Source organism: Rhinopithecus bieti, unplaced genomic scaffold (genome assembly GCF_001698545.2).
Source record: "Rhinopithecus bieti isolate Rb0 unplaced genomic scaffold, ASM169854v2 scaffold_32760, whole genome shotgun sequence".
Classification (NCBI taxonomy): Eukaryota; Metazoa; Chordata; class Mammalia; order Primates; family Cercopithecidae; genus Rhinopithecus; species Rhinopithecus bieti.
The window spans coordinates 585,897-601,737 of NW_016813956.1; the positions used below are offsets into that span (position 1 = coordinate 585,897).

Genomic DNA, 15,841 nt, shown 5'->3' on the forward strand with positions numbered 1-15,841 from the left:
AATGAAGGGCAATTATTTCTAATTTTAACAATGTTGGATCCATACATTAAACCTTGCTTTGTATCTTTTAGGAACAGTATGTCCTTTTCCTTCCATTCATCATTTCCCCAAAACCTAACATATGTGTTCCAATGGATACAATCCATTTCATTGTATGAATATACAATTATTTTTTAATACTTTCCTAGTTTGGCTATTTCAATTATCTATATTTGGCTACTGTAGATTTTATTACACTTAACAGCCTCAGGCATAAATTTTTGTCTTAATTTCTGACTTTTTTTTTCCTTCAACAATAATTCCTGTAAGTGGAACTTTTGGGTAAAGCATACAACTTCTTTTTTTTTAATAGCGTTTCCTTGGTAGAGCATGTAACTTTTTAAAGATGCTTGCTGTATATATGACCAAAATGCTTCAAGAAATATTCATATTTCTACTACCAAAGTATATGATTACTACTACAGAGTTTTAATTTTATTGATTTATAGAAATGGGGGTCTCATTATGTTGCCCAGGCTGGTCTTAAACTCCGGGGCTCAAGGGATGCTACCACCTCAACCTCCCAAATTGCTATGATTACAGGCATTAGCCACTAAAACTTTTATTCCTTTATGCTTTCCTTCATTTGCAATATTGACTGTAATCAGGAGGGAAAAAATATCTTTTTAAAAAATGAAAATATATGTCTCACTTTAAGCAGAGCAGAGAAATTGTTAACTCAGAAACCAATGATAATAAAAATGATACTCCTTCTGTAGCAACATAAAGAGCAGTTTTAGGGGGCAGAAGATGTGGTGAAATGCAAAGTTTAGTGTGGGTGGGTGCAAGATCCAGGCAGGGGTGGAGGATGGCCAGCTGCATAGACCTCTGTTCCAGTGCTTCCTCTTCATCCCTCTCCACCTCCCTCTGCAGACCTTGTTCTCAGAGGCTATTCCCAGACCCAAGTAGCCACAGCAGCAGGTGTTATGGCTGCAGTCCTCATGCTCCTTTGATTTAGAAGAAACTGTTGAGGATTAGTTTTTACTGAGTAGCTAATATGTTCCAAGCAGTATTCTCACTCATAATAATTACTGTTGAGTAATGCATGAAAAATTTTAAATTTAAAGCATTTCAATATTTTAATAGTAAAGGGAGCAAAAGGCCAAAATGTCCTTTCACTCACTTAACCTCCGATCTTCAGTTTAGCATGCACTTTTTTACACACTTTTTCAGGTGTTTACATCTATATGTGGAAATGTATAGTTTTGCTTTTGTTTTTCAATTGAATTATTAGTATAGTTCTGCAACATGCTTTTTGATCACTTAGTGTGTCTCCATTATCTAGGTTATGACAATAAATCAACTCTTTTTACCTGCTGCATTGAATTCCCTCCGAGGGATGAGCCACCATTCCTCTAAGCAGTCTCCTGTTGGGTGGCTGGTTCAGTTGGTTATCACTTTTATACTTTAAAAATAGTGCTGCAGTGTCATTCTTACAGAGGCTTCTCTCTGTACCCAAGCAAGTACTTTGCTGGACTAGACATCAGGAAGTGGAATTGCTGGGCCAATTGTGCACATTCTAATTTCACACTTAATGATATTGAATGAGTAAATAAAGTTCCAATGGTTTTGTCCCATGCCTGAGATCACACAGCTTGTGAATCTTAGAGCCTTTACCTATTGCTTACCTTTTTTGTGTCCCTAACACTAACATAGTAGGCCTGGCCCATTGTGGGTGCTCAGTAAATATTTGTTGAATGACTTTATGAAGGAAGAAAGAAAAGATGAGTAAAGCCTGGTCTTATTTGCAGCTCTCTGATCTCTAGCCTTGAATTAAATGTGGTGGGTTCAGCCCCTGACTGACTCCAGAGCCCCCACCAGGCAGTCTGCCTGAATCCCACCACTGGGCCATGACTTGACCATGATGATGGCCAAGAGTTGAGGCTTTGAGGAGTCCATGGTGTTGGACACCCTCTGTGGTGGACCCCAGTGGATCCAAGGAGCCCAGTGAAGAGGGTCCTGCATGAATCAGAGGGGGATAGTGGAGGGTTGGACATGGCAGGGGAAGTTTGGGTAAATGATAGGATTCTGAATATTTTCAAGCAGTAGAGTCAAGGATTTCTTGATTGGATAACATGTGCATTATACATAGACATGTTTACAGGTAATTTTCCATGTTGGAACTCAAAAGTAAAGACCCTGAAGGACGGACATTTTTGGCCCAGGTAAGATCTTCTGTCACCGTAATTGAGTTAGCCCTGGGGAAGTGGACCTTTCCCTGTGGAATCCTATAGCTTCCTCTGGGCCAAAGTGTCTGCTCCACACCTTCTGGTGTCTCCTGATATGCAGCACGGATGAAAATGGCAAGTTCCCTGGCCTTTCTTCTGCTCAACTTTCATGTCTACCTCCTCTTGGTCCAGCTGCTCACTCCTTGCTCAGGTAGGGAATGATTCCATGATTGTTTCTGAAGCAGCCAAGTATATATTAATGTCCTCACAGAACTTTTGACTCCTTCCCAAACCTGAAAGTCCATCCCAACTGGAAGGATCACATGTCACTAAGAGACAAAGAGTGTTTCTGTTAGCATTGGGTTCCCCTCTAGGTTCTCTGTATCTCTTCTTCCCTGTCTGAGAAGCATACTTCCTCTCATGATCCCAACTCCAACACCCTCTGATGGAGCCTACTCCTTGTGACGACAGCTCAGTTTGCTGTGCTTGGACCCCTTGGGCCCATCCTGGTGAAGACTCTGATCTGCACTGTCACCTGTTCCTGACAGTGAGTGCAGAGACCATGGAGCTGAGGTGGATAAGTTCCAGCCTAAGGAGGGTGATGAACATGTATGTAGATTGCAAGGAAGTGGAAGACAGGCAGAGTGCAGAGTATCGAGGTAGAACTTCGATTCTTCAGGATGGCATCACTGCAGGGAATGCTGCTCTCCGAATATACAATGTTACAGCCTCTGATAATGGAAAGTACTTGTGTTATTTCCAAGATGGTGACTTCTATGAAAAAGCCCTGGTGGAGCTGAAGGTTGCAGGTGAGCCTCCAGGTTTTGTTCTGAGAACATTTCTCTGTAGGATCTAGAGCAGATGCAGAGTTCCTCTTCCAAAAGCACTGCAGACACTCCTGGCTGCTCACTAGCAATTGTCTGCACTGCCTTCCAGCTTAGCTTCTCTGAGGCCCTTAAGAAAGACACAGGGTTTCCTTTAGGAAGAATCCCTGCTATACCTTACATGCTCAAGTAAACAACTCCCTCCCACTGGCGACCAGAGATATAAGGGAAGTGAAGGGTGAGGGATAGGAAGCATAAGAAACCGTCTCTTCAGTGACTGGTACACAGTCATTTTGGTTTAGTTGTGTAACAGACAGCTTCTGTTGTGTCTCCAAGCGCACACTACCATGGACCCTGGAAGGTGAAAGAGTGATTGTATCTGCTGCCAATATTTTCCAGTCAGTGGCTCCCAGAGACATTTTTGTAGTAGAATGAGGCATGTTTCTTACTTGTTGCAGTGAGGAAGAACACACATCATGGGGAGCTGTGGCAGTATCTCAGTAAGAAGGTGTTAGAGCAGACTTAGTATACAATTTGGGCTTGTGTTAGGGGATTTCAGGGAGGGTTTATAGACTTAGCCCTCTGCTCTGGATGAGATACTGTCAGGAAGGTGTGGGGAGATGAATTCTGTGAGTGGAACCTTAATCAAGCTTATCCAGGAGGAAGGAGACTAGGGCGAGACTAAAACTGTAACTGATGAAGAGGCAGCAATTCCTAAATGCCGATGGGGGATGTTCGGTTATTGTTGTGGTTTGTACAATGTTCATGTTTTTCTCTGCACTCACACATGGTGTGGGGTGGTCTTGTTTTTCCCATGATCTGTCATAGTGACAAAGTACTATTTTCTGTGTTCTGTGAAATTGCTCATGTTCAACAGGAGGATACCAAGACCTGGTGTCAGGTTCCAAATGTCTGGGATGTCTTTTTTCTTTCTCAGTGCAATCCCTTGCCTCATGGCTTCTGGTTGGGTTTGGTTTAAGAGGAGCTATAGCAGACAATGGTAGAAGGAAGAGAAATGGGAGAGGTCTGGTGCTTATTCCCTGGCTTCCTTCCTGCAAGTTACCCTCAGGCTGGCTGCATTGCCTTGCAGAAGATCATAGCTCAACTCAGGAATGTCTTCAATCCATAAATCTCTTCTTTTATGTCTCCAAAACAGCTCCCTCTCCTCCTCCCTCTGGTAATTGGGGTGGGTGGGAATAGCCCCACTGTTACTGACCCTCGGATACTGCACTAGCCCATTTAGTTTTCTCCTCATCATGACCACATTTGCGTAAATAGCTCCTGAATGAAATCTTCCTTGAATTATCAAATGTGAGTCTGCTATTGATTCCCATTGAGACCCTCCCTGATACAGGAGCTCTCAAGAATTTAGGCCAATTTATCCTTCCACAGCATTGGGTTCTGATATTCACATTGAAGTGAAGGGTTATGAGGATGGAGGAATCCATCTGGGGTGCAGGTCCACTGGCCGGTACCCACAACCCCCAATACAGTGGAGCAACACCAAGGGAGAGAACATCCCGGCTGTGGAAGCACCTATGGTTGCAGATGGAGTGGGTCTGTAGCAATAGCAGCATCCGTGATCATGAGAGGCAGCTCTGGGGAGGGTGTGTCCTGCATCATCAGAAATTTCCTCCTGGGCCTGGAAAAGACAGCCAGCATTTCCATCGAAGGTCAGTACCTGCTTGGCCTCAGCTTTACTGAGTTGAGCTGTGACAGGTGATGAAGGGTTATGTGTGAGTTTCTACTGTGTGAGTCTATGCGGTCAACATGGGTGTCTTCACCACACGTAAGCTTCAAAGCGGGGACCTGGAGGTTCCTCCCTGCTCCGGGGAAGCTTTCCCCACTCTACAAAGCTGTTCATGCCACAAACATTCACTGAACATTTCCTGTCCGACAGAAAGTGTGACAGGCAACGTGAATTGGAGAAAAACGGTAAGAGAAGCTCCTTATGTAAAGTCAAATGACAAAATGGGAAAACATATATATATTTACAAACTCATAGAAAAAGAGCTAATCTCCTTGAAACAGAAGATTTTGAAAACTGAGTAAAAAATTTTAACAAAGATCATGAATTGTTAATTCACAGGAAAGGAAATAACCCACAAAAGGTTGCTCATTCTCACTCATTAGGGAAACATATAGGAAATCATTTTTCACTTATGATATTGGCAAAAATCAAAACCACACTGCCTTGCTTGATAGCACATGGCTATGGCAGGAATGTAAGAAGGCAGTGACTCTCAGTCATTTGCTCATGTCACTTGTATTTTTGGTGTGCGTTAGCACAACCTCTATTAGGGCATCTATCCAAACTACATATTTGTTTATCAAAAATTCCAGTTCTGGGAGTTTATCTGATAGATTAGCTGGCATTTGTATGAGATGATCCATATAAAATGTTTCTAGAGTGTTCATTTGTTTTGTTTTTGAGAGGGAGTCTCACTCACTCTGTTGCCTAGGCTGGAGTACAGTGGTGCAGTCTCAGCTCACTGCAACCTCCTTCTCCTGGGTTCAAGAGATCCTCCTGCCTCAGCCTCCACAGTAACTGGGATTACAAGCATGCACCACCACACCTGGCTGATTTCATATTTTTACTAGAGATGTGGTTTCACCATGTTGGCCAGACTAGTTTCAAACTCCAGACCCCAATTCATCTGCCTGTCTCAGCCTCCCAACGTGCTGGGATTACAAGTGTGAGTCACCATGCCCAGCCTGTAAAAAGTTTCTTATAGCATTGATTATGATTGTACAAGGTTAGAAGCTACACAGAAGCTCACCGATGATGAACTTCCATAAAGGAAATACTGCCCAGTCGTGAAAGAAAAAAGAGATAATTCTTTCTATACTAATATGGAAAGATCTCCAAAACACAATTTATCCAGAAACAGCAAGATGCAGTGATGTGTATAGAATGTCATTTTAGTTTAAACAAGAGGAAAATAAGAATATATTTTAATTAACTTTTTTTAGTTCTCGGTTGTGTTATTTAATTTACATTTTTAAAATTTAACAAGCAATCTTGTAACACTCACTGTACATCAGGCACTTTATTTATTTATTTAGTGACAGAGTCTCACTCTGTCAACCAGGCTGGAGTGCAGTGGCACAATCTTGGCTCACTGCAAGCTCCACTTCCCAGGTTGAAACAATTCTCCAGCCTCAGCCTGCCAAGTAGCTGGGATTACAGGCACACGCCACTACACTCAGCTAATTTTCGTAATTTTAGTAAACATGGGTTTTCACCATGTTGGCCAGGCTGGTCTCGAACTCCTGACCTCAAGTGATCTACTCACCTTGGCCTCCCAAAGTGCTGGGATTACAGGCATGAGCCACTGCACCCAGTCCATCAGTCACTTTATAAGTATCAATTTAATTCTTCTAACCTCAGGAGATGGGTATTATCATTACCCTCATTTTATAGATTAGGCCACTACAAACAGAGAGGTTATGTATGTAGTCCAACATCACATTGCTGGTAACAAGGGCGAGCCAGCATTTAAACCCAGGCCCTCTGACTCCACAGTTTATGTCCCTAAGCATCATATTAAGTGGACTAAGGAGAAGTTAATAGAGGGAGGGAGGGAGAACTGGGTAGATGGGAGAGTTGCATGACTTCATGTATTTGTAGTTTTTGAACCATGTAAATGTGTTACCTATTGAAAAAATATTTAGAAAAAAAGGAGTGTGATTCTGCTCAAGTTAATTTCCATATGAGAGGCAGACATCTCAAGATAAGTAATAGTAGTAGCTTGTAGTGAGGGTTTACCAAAGTCTTCTCTATAGTCCTCTGAGACTTTAGGGAGAGAATCCTTATTTAACCTCATGAGATAGATTCACTGCCCCTGACCTGGGCTAAACAGCTAAAGCTTGGGGTGCTGCAAGCTGGGGAGGCTGAGTGCACCAGTACCCACGACCCACAGTTCTCCCCTTCACAGACCCCTTCTTCAGGAGCGCCAAGCCCTGGATCACAGCCCTGGCAGGGACCCTGCCTATCTCGCTGCTGCTTCTCACAGGAGCCAGTTACTTCTTGCAGCAAGAGCGGAAGGAAAAAACTGCTCTGTCCAGGGAGACAGAAAGAGAGCGAGAGATGAAAGAAATGGGATATGCCACAAAAAGCAGGAAATAAGCCTAAGAGGTATCCAAAGCGAACAGAGAATCTAAGCCCCAGGCTTGCATGCCCAGCCTGAAGATTCCACCCCCATCCCCACCCTGACACTGCATCATGTTTAAGGTTTATTTTCCCGAAACCCCCCTCACCCATAACTGGTCCTTTTTTTTTTTTTTTTTTCTTTTTTTGTTTGTTTTCCAGAGAAGCTCCAGGAAGAACTCAGTAATTTCCCATTCCCCAGGAGACCCAAGCATGTCTTCCTATCCCCGCTTTGAGGGCCTTGATAACTCTTCCTTCTCTGTTCATTCCATTTTAGAGAGGAGTAAAATCCAGCACATGGCTCGTGAGTGGCTCTGACATTTTCTCTGAATTTGAATCTATGACTCTCTCTCCTTGGATATTTTCCAGCCCACAAGTCTTTGTCCAGGTTTGAAAAGTGGTCCTGGATGTCTTTACTCAGGAAAAGAAAACAACTGTGGCTCTTTGGAGCTCTTTGGGGAGAAACCACCCAGAAGGAGTCTCTCTCTGTCTCTCTCTCTCTCTAGAAAAGAAAAAGGAGGGCTTCAATCTTCTTTGTACTAGGGGGACACAGACATTTGATGGGCCCTAAAAGCACCTGAGGGAATATCCAGGGGGTGCACTTCAAAAGGAAGAGGGAAGAGAAGGATATGGCAGGAAACTTACTTGCTGTTTTCCATAATCTAGAGGATGTTGAAAGGAAAACAAGAATGGAAGATTTAAGAGATAAGAAAATTAGAAAAGAGAGAGGGAGAAAAGTGTGTCTAATAACGTGGAGTAACTACAGTGGCTCAGTTGGTACAGATTTATTATAACTGCTTTCAAAAATTAGTCCCTGAAGTTGTTCATTAAATTTCCCAAATTCTTCTTAGAGCAAGGTAGTAGGAAATGATACAGATTGAGAAGGATGGATCTTGTACTCCTAGACATACACATATAGACATGGTGACACCTATGCCCAGGCACAGGAGTATAGACAGATTCAAAATCGATTGGCAGGACTCCATTGGGAAGGAACTCTCACAGTGACTACCTTGCCACTAGCATTCAACCAGTGTTCCCAGACTGGATATTACGAAGAAGAGGTGAAGAGAGAATTGAGCATGCAGAGTGAGACCGTAGGGAAGGGTGAAATAGTCAAAAAGAAATACTAAATGGATGCAAAAGGAAGCAGAAAGGGCCAACACAGAAAAGACAGAGTTCAGGTGACATCTCTACCTTTCTGTTATTGTAGGAGGAGAGATGTCTTCAGCCTATCATGGTGAGTGAGCCTGATGCTCTCTGAGTTTGCTGGGTTACAGGCCATGAATATTTCAACCTTTTCTCTGCTGTGACCCATTAACGTTCTCAGTTGGATTAATCAGATCTAACCCGAAGACTCTATTTTGTGTGTTGAGGGGGTGACTTCTGCTTTTCTGGAGCCTCTGAGAGACTGCGGACCCCGCACATGCCCAGGCAAAGCCTGGCCATGCAGCCTGCACCCCTCATGACACAGGGAGCCGAGCCTGACATTGTTTAGAAGGTGCCACCTCTTATCCATCAGAGCTGTAGAGGAGGGAAGCTGAACCCTGGAAAAGACTCTGAAGAAAAAGCAGAGAAAACGTGTAGTGAAAGGAGAATGGAGTGTGGAAAAGAACAAAAATACTGACCTTTTCTTATCTGTGTCTCCCTCCTTTCAGAATGGAAAATGGCCCTTTTCAAGCCTGGTGAGTAAATCACTGTATGTTCCCTGGACCAAACAACCTGAGGGACCATATACCTTTTTCCTCCTCCAACTCTTGTGATTTGGGGGAGAAAAGTTGCCTTGACTTCCTTCATGGATAGGAAGACTCATAAAGGGTGGAGCTGAGGGGAAGGAGACACACACTGAGTGATACTGCAGGGAGAGTAAGGATGGAAATGCCAAGGAGAGGAGGCGATGCCTGCCCAAAGAACTTTGTCCTTCCCAGGCTTCCCATGTCTCCTACTGACTGTGTCTCCTCAAAGGTTTTAATGCTTCTGAGTTTTGGATTCCACATTTTTAAATGATGTTTGCAAACTGTGTTTTGTGGAAGTTGATGTGAAGACTGAAGCAATAATAAATATGCATTGGTCAAAAACCTAGTAAGAAAGAGATGATGAGTTCAAATAGCGTGGTTGAAGAAGGTTTGCGGAAAGGAGGGTTAAGGGAAAGCAACGAGGAAAAGTTCAGTGCCCCCATGGTTCCCAACAGTGGGGAGCGGTATCCACCCCTAGCCTGCGAGGGCTAGGAAAGGGAGGCAGTTACTGGAACCCAGAGAAAGAGGTAGCTCAAAGACAGGGCTTCCTGAGAAGAATCATCAGGCCTTGTTAGAACAGCACCAGCTGCTGCTGGCAGGGAGGAAGCAGGAAAATAAACAGTGTGTGTCTCCTTTCTTTCTCCTTCCAATCTCCTATCAGGGCCTCCCTTTGGCCAAACCCAATGGCAAACCAAAGGACAAGGGAGCCCAGTGGCACTGTTCTTAAAGGACAGATTCCTGGGGCCCAGAAGAGGGTGGAGAAAGCTGAAAGGTGGAGAGTGAATCTGGGGCATATAAGTCCCCACATATAGCCCGGCACAGAGACAGCCTTGCAGCTATTAGAACATCAGGAGCTTCCTTCATGCCCTGCTGTGGGCTGAGTAAATAACATGATTGCCTTATACAGCGCTAGAGATTCGTATGTTTATCCCCATTTTTCAGGTGAAGAAATGCTTCAGATGAGGCTCCACCTTGTTAAATAAATTGGATGTGTGGAAAAATAGACTGCAGAAAAGGGGAACACATTTAACTCATGAGTGGTCGAGTGAAGATTGAAAATCAACCTCTGAGGGCCGGGCGTGGTAGCTCAAGCCTATAATCCCAGCACTTTGCAAGGTCAGGAGATCGAGACCATCCTGGCTAACATGGTGAAACCCCATCTGTACTAAAAATACAAAAAAAAAAAAAAGCCGGGCATGGTGGTGGGCACCTGTAGTACCAGCTACTTGGGAGGCTGAGGCAGGAGAATGGCGTGAACCCAGGAGGCGGAGCTTGCAGTGAGCTGAGATTGCACCACTGCACTCCAACTTGGGCAACAGAGCAAGACTCTGTCTCAAAAAAAAAAAAAGAAAGAAAAGAAAATTAACCTTTGAGTATAAAGCATCAGTGGGCAGAATCAATGTAGGGAGGGAAACAACAAAATGTAGAAAAGGATCCTTGTTGCTTCTTGAGGCCACATCAGGGTATTAGGTTAGCCAGATACTGACCTTACTTTCATTTCCCCTCTGGTTACAAGACCCCTGGGGCTTTCACCAATGACACTGATGAGAGAATCACATTCAGGGCAGACTAGGGACGCCAGGTTCTGGAAGGACCTCCTCAGCATGGCCCAGGCCTTGCATGCTCAGGCTCTGAAATCCAGGAAAAATGACTGACCCCATGGACACCTCCTCAAACTCTCTGCAGTGTATGTGATTCTGTATCCAGACATGGCAAACGCCAGACACCTCCTCAAACTCTCTGCAGTGTATGTGATTCTGTATCCAGACATGGCAAACGCCATCGTTCTTGTTTCTGAGGACCAGAGGAGTGTGCAGCCTGCTGAGGAGCCCCATGACCTACCAGACGACCCTGAGAGATTTGAATGGCGTTACTGTGTGCTTGGTGTGAAAACTTCACATCAGGGAGTCATTACTGGGAGGTGGAAGTGGGGGACAGAAAAGAGTGGCATATTGGGGTGTGTAGTAAGAACATGGAGAGGAAAAAAGTTTGGGTCAAAATGACACCAGAGAATGGATACTGGACCATGGGTCTGACTGACGAGAATAAATATCAGGCTCTCACTGAGCCCAGAACCAACCTGAAACTTCCTGAGCCCCTAGGGAAAGTGGGGATCTTCCTGGATTATGAGACTGGAGAGATCTCATTCTACAATGCCACGGATGGATCTCATATCTACACCTTTCCGCACACCTCTTTCTCTGAGCCTCTGTATCCTGTATTCAGAATTTTGACCTTGGAGCCCACTGCCCTGACCATTTGCCCAACATCAAAAGAAGCAGAGAGTTCCCCCGATCCTGACCTAGTGCCTGATCATTCCCTAGAAACATCAGTGACTCCAGGCTTAGCTAATGAAAGTGGGGAGCGTCAGGCTGATGTAACATCTCTGCTTCTCCCTGCCCAGCCTGGAGCTGAGGGTCTCCCCCTCCACAACAACCAATCAGAACCATAAAGCTACAGGCACACCCTCAAGCACTTTACTGATATTCATTCGATTATTCCATAAGACCGTTGTTTGAGTTTGGTGCCACCTTATTGTCCCCTTTATACAAATAAGGAGACTGGGGTGTAGAAAAGTGTATTGACTTTACAAAGTAGACATGACTAGTGAACGACAGAGCTGGGATCTGAACAACAATAGCTAACATTAATGGAGAACTTAAAATGTTCTGAATGCTGTGTTATGGGCTTTGGTGAGTGTCAGTCCTTTAATCCTCACAACACCCCGTTGGGTAGTCTCATTTTGCAAGTATGAAAGCTGAGACAGGGCAACATTAAGTAACTTACATAACTCATATGGTAATTTATGCAGTTGGGAGATGGTCAGCCTCAGTCCCTGGCTAATTGCCCATTCTTTTCCAGCCTGATTTTTCCCCCATGGGAAGAACCCCCATGTAGCCCTGAGGTCCCCTTCCCAAGGCAGCTCCAGGATAGAGATCACTGTGGGTGGTTGTGGAATTGACACCCCTATTGACTCCTTCCCAGCTGATTGTCAGAGCTTTAGGCCCAGCACTCCTTGGAATGGCTCTGCAGAGTGTCTTTGTTGAGAGAATAACATCATAGTTCCCACATGGCCTGTGACTTGGAAAGAGACTAGAGGCCACACTCAATGGGGCACAGATGTGTGACCACCCAACAAATGTGATAAGTGATCATGCAGCCAGAGCAAGGCTTCCTACAGTCAAGATTTCTAGGCAGAGCAAATACCCTAAATATCCTCTGTGATAAAGGTAATTTGGATGAAGGAAGCTAGAAGAATTACAGGGATGATTTTAATCCCACTATGGACTCAGTCTCCTGGAAAAGGATCTGTTCACTCCTGATCATTGGTGGATGTTAAACCCATATTTCTTTCAACTGATGCCTACTAGGGAAAACTGCTCCTCATTATTATCACTATCACTGCTCACCACTCTATCCCCTCTACTTGGCAAGTGCTTGTTAAGCTCTAGTTGTTCAATAAATGTGTTAATAATGCTGACTCCTCAACTTGGCTTTTTCTAGACTGTGGTGTCTACTCAGTACAGTAGAGTATTCTGCTCACCCACTGTACTCACCACAGTCTCAGTTTACCTCACTGCAGCATTTTCACAAAACCCTTATCGGATGCATCCTCTATTGCTGCCATCTGAATTACTAGAAATTCATAGACCTAAAGCAACACAAATGTATTATCTCACTGTTCTGTAGGTGAGAAGTCCCACAGGGATCTCTCCAGGCTAGAATCAAGGTGTCTACAGGTTGGATTCCTTTCTGGAGTCTCTAAGGAAGAATCTGTTTCCTTGCTTATTCAGATTGTTGGCAGAATCAGTTCCTTTCATTTATAGGACTGAGGTACCTGTTGTTTCCTGGTTTATAGCTAAGGGCTGTACCCACTTCTAGAGGCTGCCACACTCTGCCCCCTAGCTCCCTTCCTCCATCTTCAAAGTAGCAACACCACATTGAGGCTTGTCTCCTGGTTCTTTTTCTCCATTATATTGCTCTGATTCTTTTAACTTCTCCTTTTTTTCCTTCATTTTATTTATTTATTTATTTTTGATAGGGATTCATTCTGTCACTCAGGATGAAGTGCAGTGGCGTGATCTCGGCTCACCACAAACTGTCCCCTGGGCTCAAGCAATCCACCTACCTCAGCTTCCCGAGTAACTGGGACCACAGCCCACATCACCATGCCTGGGTATTTTTTTTGTAGAGACAGGGTCTTGCCATGTTGCCTTGGCTAGTCTCAAACTCCTGAGCTCAAGCAATCTGTCCACCTCGGTCTCCCAAAGTGCTGGGATTATAGGCGTGAGCCACCGTGCTCAGTATGCCTTTTACTTTTAAAGACTCCTGTGATTTGACTGAGTCCACCCAGATAGTTTAGAATAATCTCTCTATTTTAAGGTCCATAATTTGAATTCTGTGTAAGATCCATTTTGCCATGTTATACATGCTATTCGTAAGTTTCTTAGTGGATATAGCTCAAAGGGGAGGGTGGGGGAGCACTATTCAGCTCACCACAATGATTTGGGAAGTGATCCCAGGAAACAAAAGCAGAAATAAATTGAGAAATGAGAGAAAGCCAATTACATGAGAAATGGGATAAAGGGTTCACTCATGAGTCAGTTACCATGTGGATAACTTGGCTCAATCCCTTTTAGGACTCTCTAAGAAACCACATGAAATGTGTGATACAGCTCAGAATCTTCCTAAGGACTATGGGACCTGGGACTTTATCTCCACTTCCCATCCTCCTTTGCTTGAATTGGTTGAAGGTTGGCCTGGGAGTGTTAACTCTAATGCACTTTAAGATTGAGCTATGTAACTGCAGAAAAGCAGCTATCACGGGTGTGGTAATGCTCACAGGCAAAGGAGAAGGGAGATACTCACTGGAGGTGGGAAGTTTGTCATCCTTCCAGGAAACTGTGCCTCAGCTATCGGCAAGCTGTGATAGGCCAAGAGAATATGGGACGGGGCATCAACAGCGCCTGTTCTAAGGGCTCTGCCTCTGAGAATATAGTGAATGCCTTTCAAGGTCTCTCTGCCCTCCCTGCACCACATTTTTTTAGCATTAGTGACCTCTTGTCTTCCAATACATGTCCATATCACATGGCCCTGCAGCTTCACCACATGGACTGGGTCTGGGATGGACACCTGACCCAAGCTAGGCCAGAGGACCAAGTAACATGTGGCCAGTTACTCCTGTAGCAGATGGGCATGGGAACTGTGGGAAGAAATGTTCCATTCATGGTGTGGACTAAAGGATGGTGGATTGCAGAGAAGACCAAAGTAGATGAGTAGAGAGAAGGCTCCAAATGGAGAGTTTAGGCAATTTTATCATGTTTGTTTCTTCTAGAAGCCCAATATCATTTCTTCTCTTTGAAAAAATTTGTTCTGTTGAGACAAGGTAAATGTACTAGCTAGTATTGCGACAGTTGTAAAATTTGGAAGCTTCATAAGCATTATAATATGCTCATTGATTCTGTGAGTCAGGAAACTAGGATTTGAACAGGACAATGTAGAAATGGATTTTCTGTGCCAAGATGCCTGCAGATCCCCTTGGAATACTCCATAGCTGGAGATGACACACCCATATTACTTTCAAAGATTGGAGTTTATTGCAAACCAACAGTGAATCAGTGCTCACTCTGGGTTCTGGTTCTTCCAGGATTGGCTGGTCCACCATGTCCATAAAGAATCTTTCTGAAGTGACCCTTTCTGTCTCTTTTTCCCTCCCAGGACAGAGCATGATTGGGTTAGGTCATTACTATCTAACCTGGCACACCCCAGTAGAACCTGCTTTCTTCCTAAGCTACCCCATGGCTAACTGATCCTCTTCCTTCTCAGAACACATGTGTTTCCCTCCTGCTCAGATCAACTTTGGCAGAGGTTGAGGCCTGGCTTAGCTGGAGGCTTCTGGCACAAGCTACTTCAAAGCCCTGGGCCTTATTTCTTCAGATAAAAATATGAAGCCTGGTCTCATCCTGGCTGGCCATGCTCTTAGACCCTTGCATCCTTCTCTTCTGTCCTTTCCCAACAGCTGCCCAGTCCCAGTTGGAATGTTCTAATACTGATGTATTTACCCTCATGAGTCACTCAACCCAGAATCCAATTTTAATTATAATCCAGAAACATCAGGTAATGAGTGAGGCTGCATGAGAATGAGATAGTTCAAGTGTCAGTTCAATAGAAAAAACAGTTCTTAGGGCTTTCTTTATCTTATTCTCATCAAATAGCTTTCTCTGCGGAAGGGACCTACTGATTCCTCCTTCCTGGTCCTTGAACTTCTGACCTAGAGTGGATTAATCGTGCTGCCATCTCTCTCTCGCACTCTGGTGCCAAATGATTCCAGGAACTGGGCCATGCTGTGGTGGAAATGACCTTACCCAGAGCATGTCACTCATGCATTGAACAACAGCTGAGAGCACAGCTTAGAGCTGGGCCCTGTAAGGAGAGAGGAATCACATCCTGCAGAAGTCTGTCCTGAGGAGCAGGTACTCCAGTCACAGCAAAACACAGTTGATACCTGTATAACAATAATACAAGACAGGACATGGGAACAGAAAAAGATTTGGGTGTCAGAAGAGGCTGAGAACGCTTCAGGCAGGAACATCCAGAGTTGTTTTTGGAGGAAATAGGCATGAAGGCTGGGCAGGATTTCAAGGCATAGAGATGAAGCAAACAATCCAAGTGAAAGGCATGGCATGGGAAAGGGAGCGCTGGCCACAGAGAGTGAATGTTGTGATGCAAGGCCACTGTGGAGCCATTGCTGGTGTATTAGCTACTAAGTTTAGAATTGAATCAGAAGGGAATTGGAGGCCTCTGGACTACGCATTTATTTATGTATATTTTATTATTTATTTATTTAGAGGCAGAGTCTCACTTCGTCACCCAGGTTGGAGTGCAGTGCATCATCTCGATTCATTCTAACCTCTGCCTCCCAGG

At 44.3% G+C, this 15,841-nt stretch overlaps 1 pseudogene; it reads left to right on the forward strand.

The window, feature by feature from the left end:
- Positions 1 to 2,185: 2,185 nt before the first annotated feature.
- Positions 2,186 to 11,401, forward strand: LOC108513425 (butyrophilin subfamily 3 member A3-like; annotated as a pseudogene).
- The last annotated feature ends 4,440 nt before the right edge of the window (positions 11,402 to 15,841 follow it).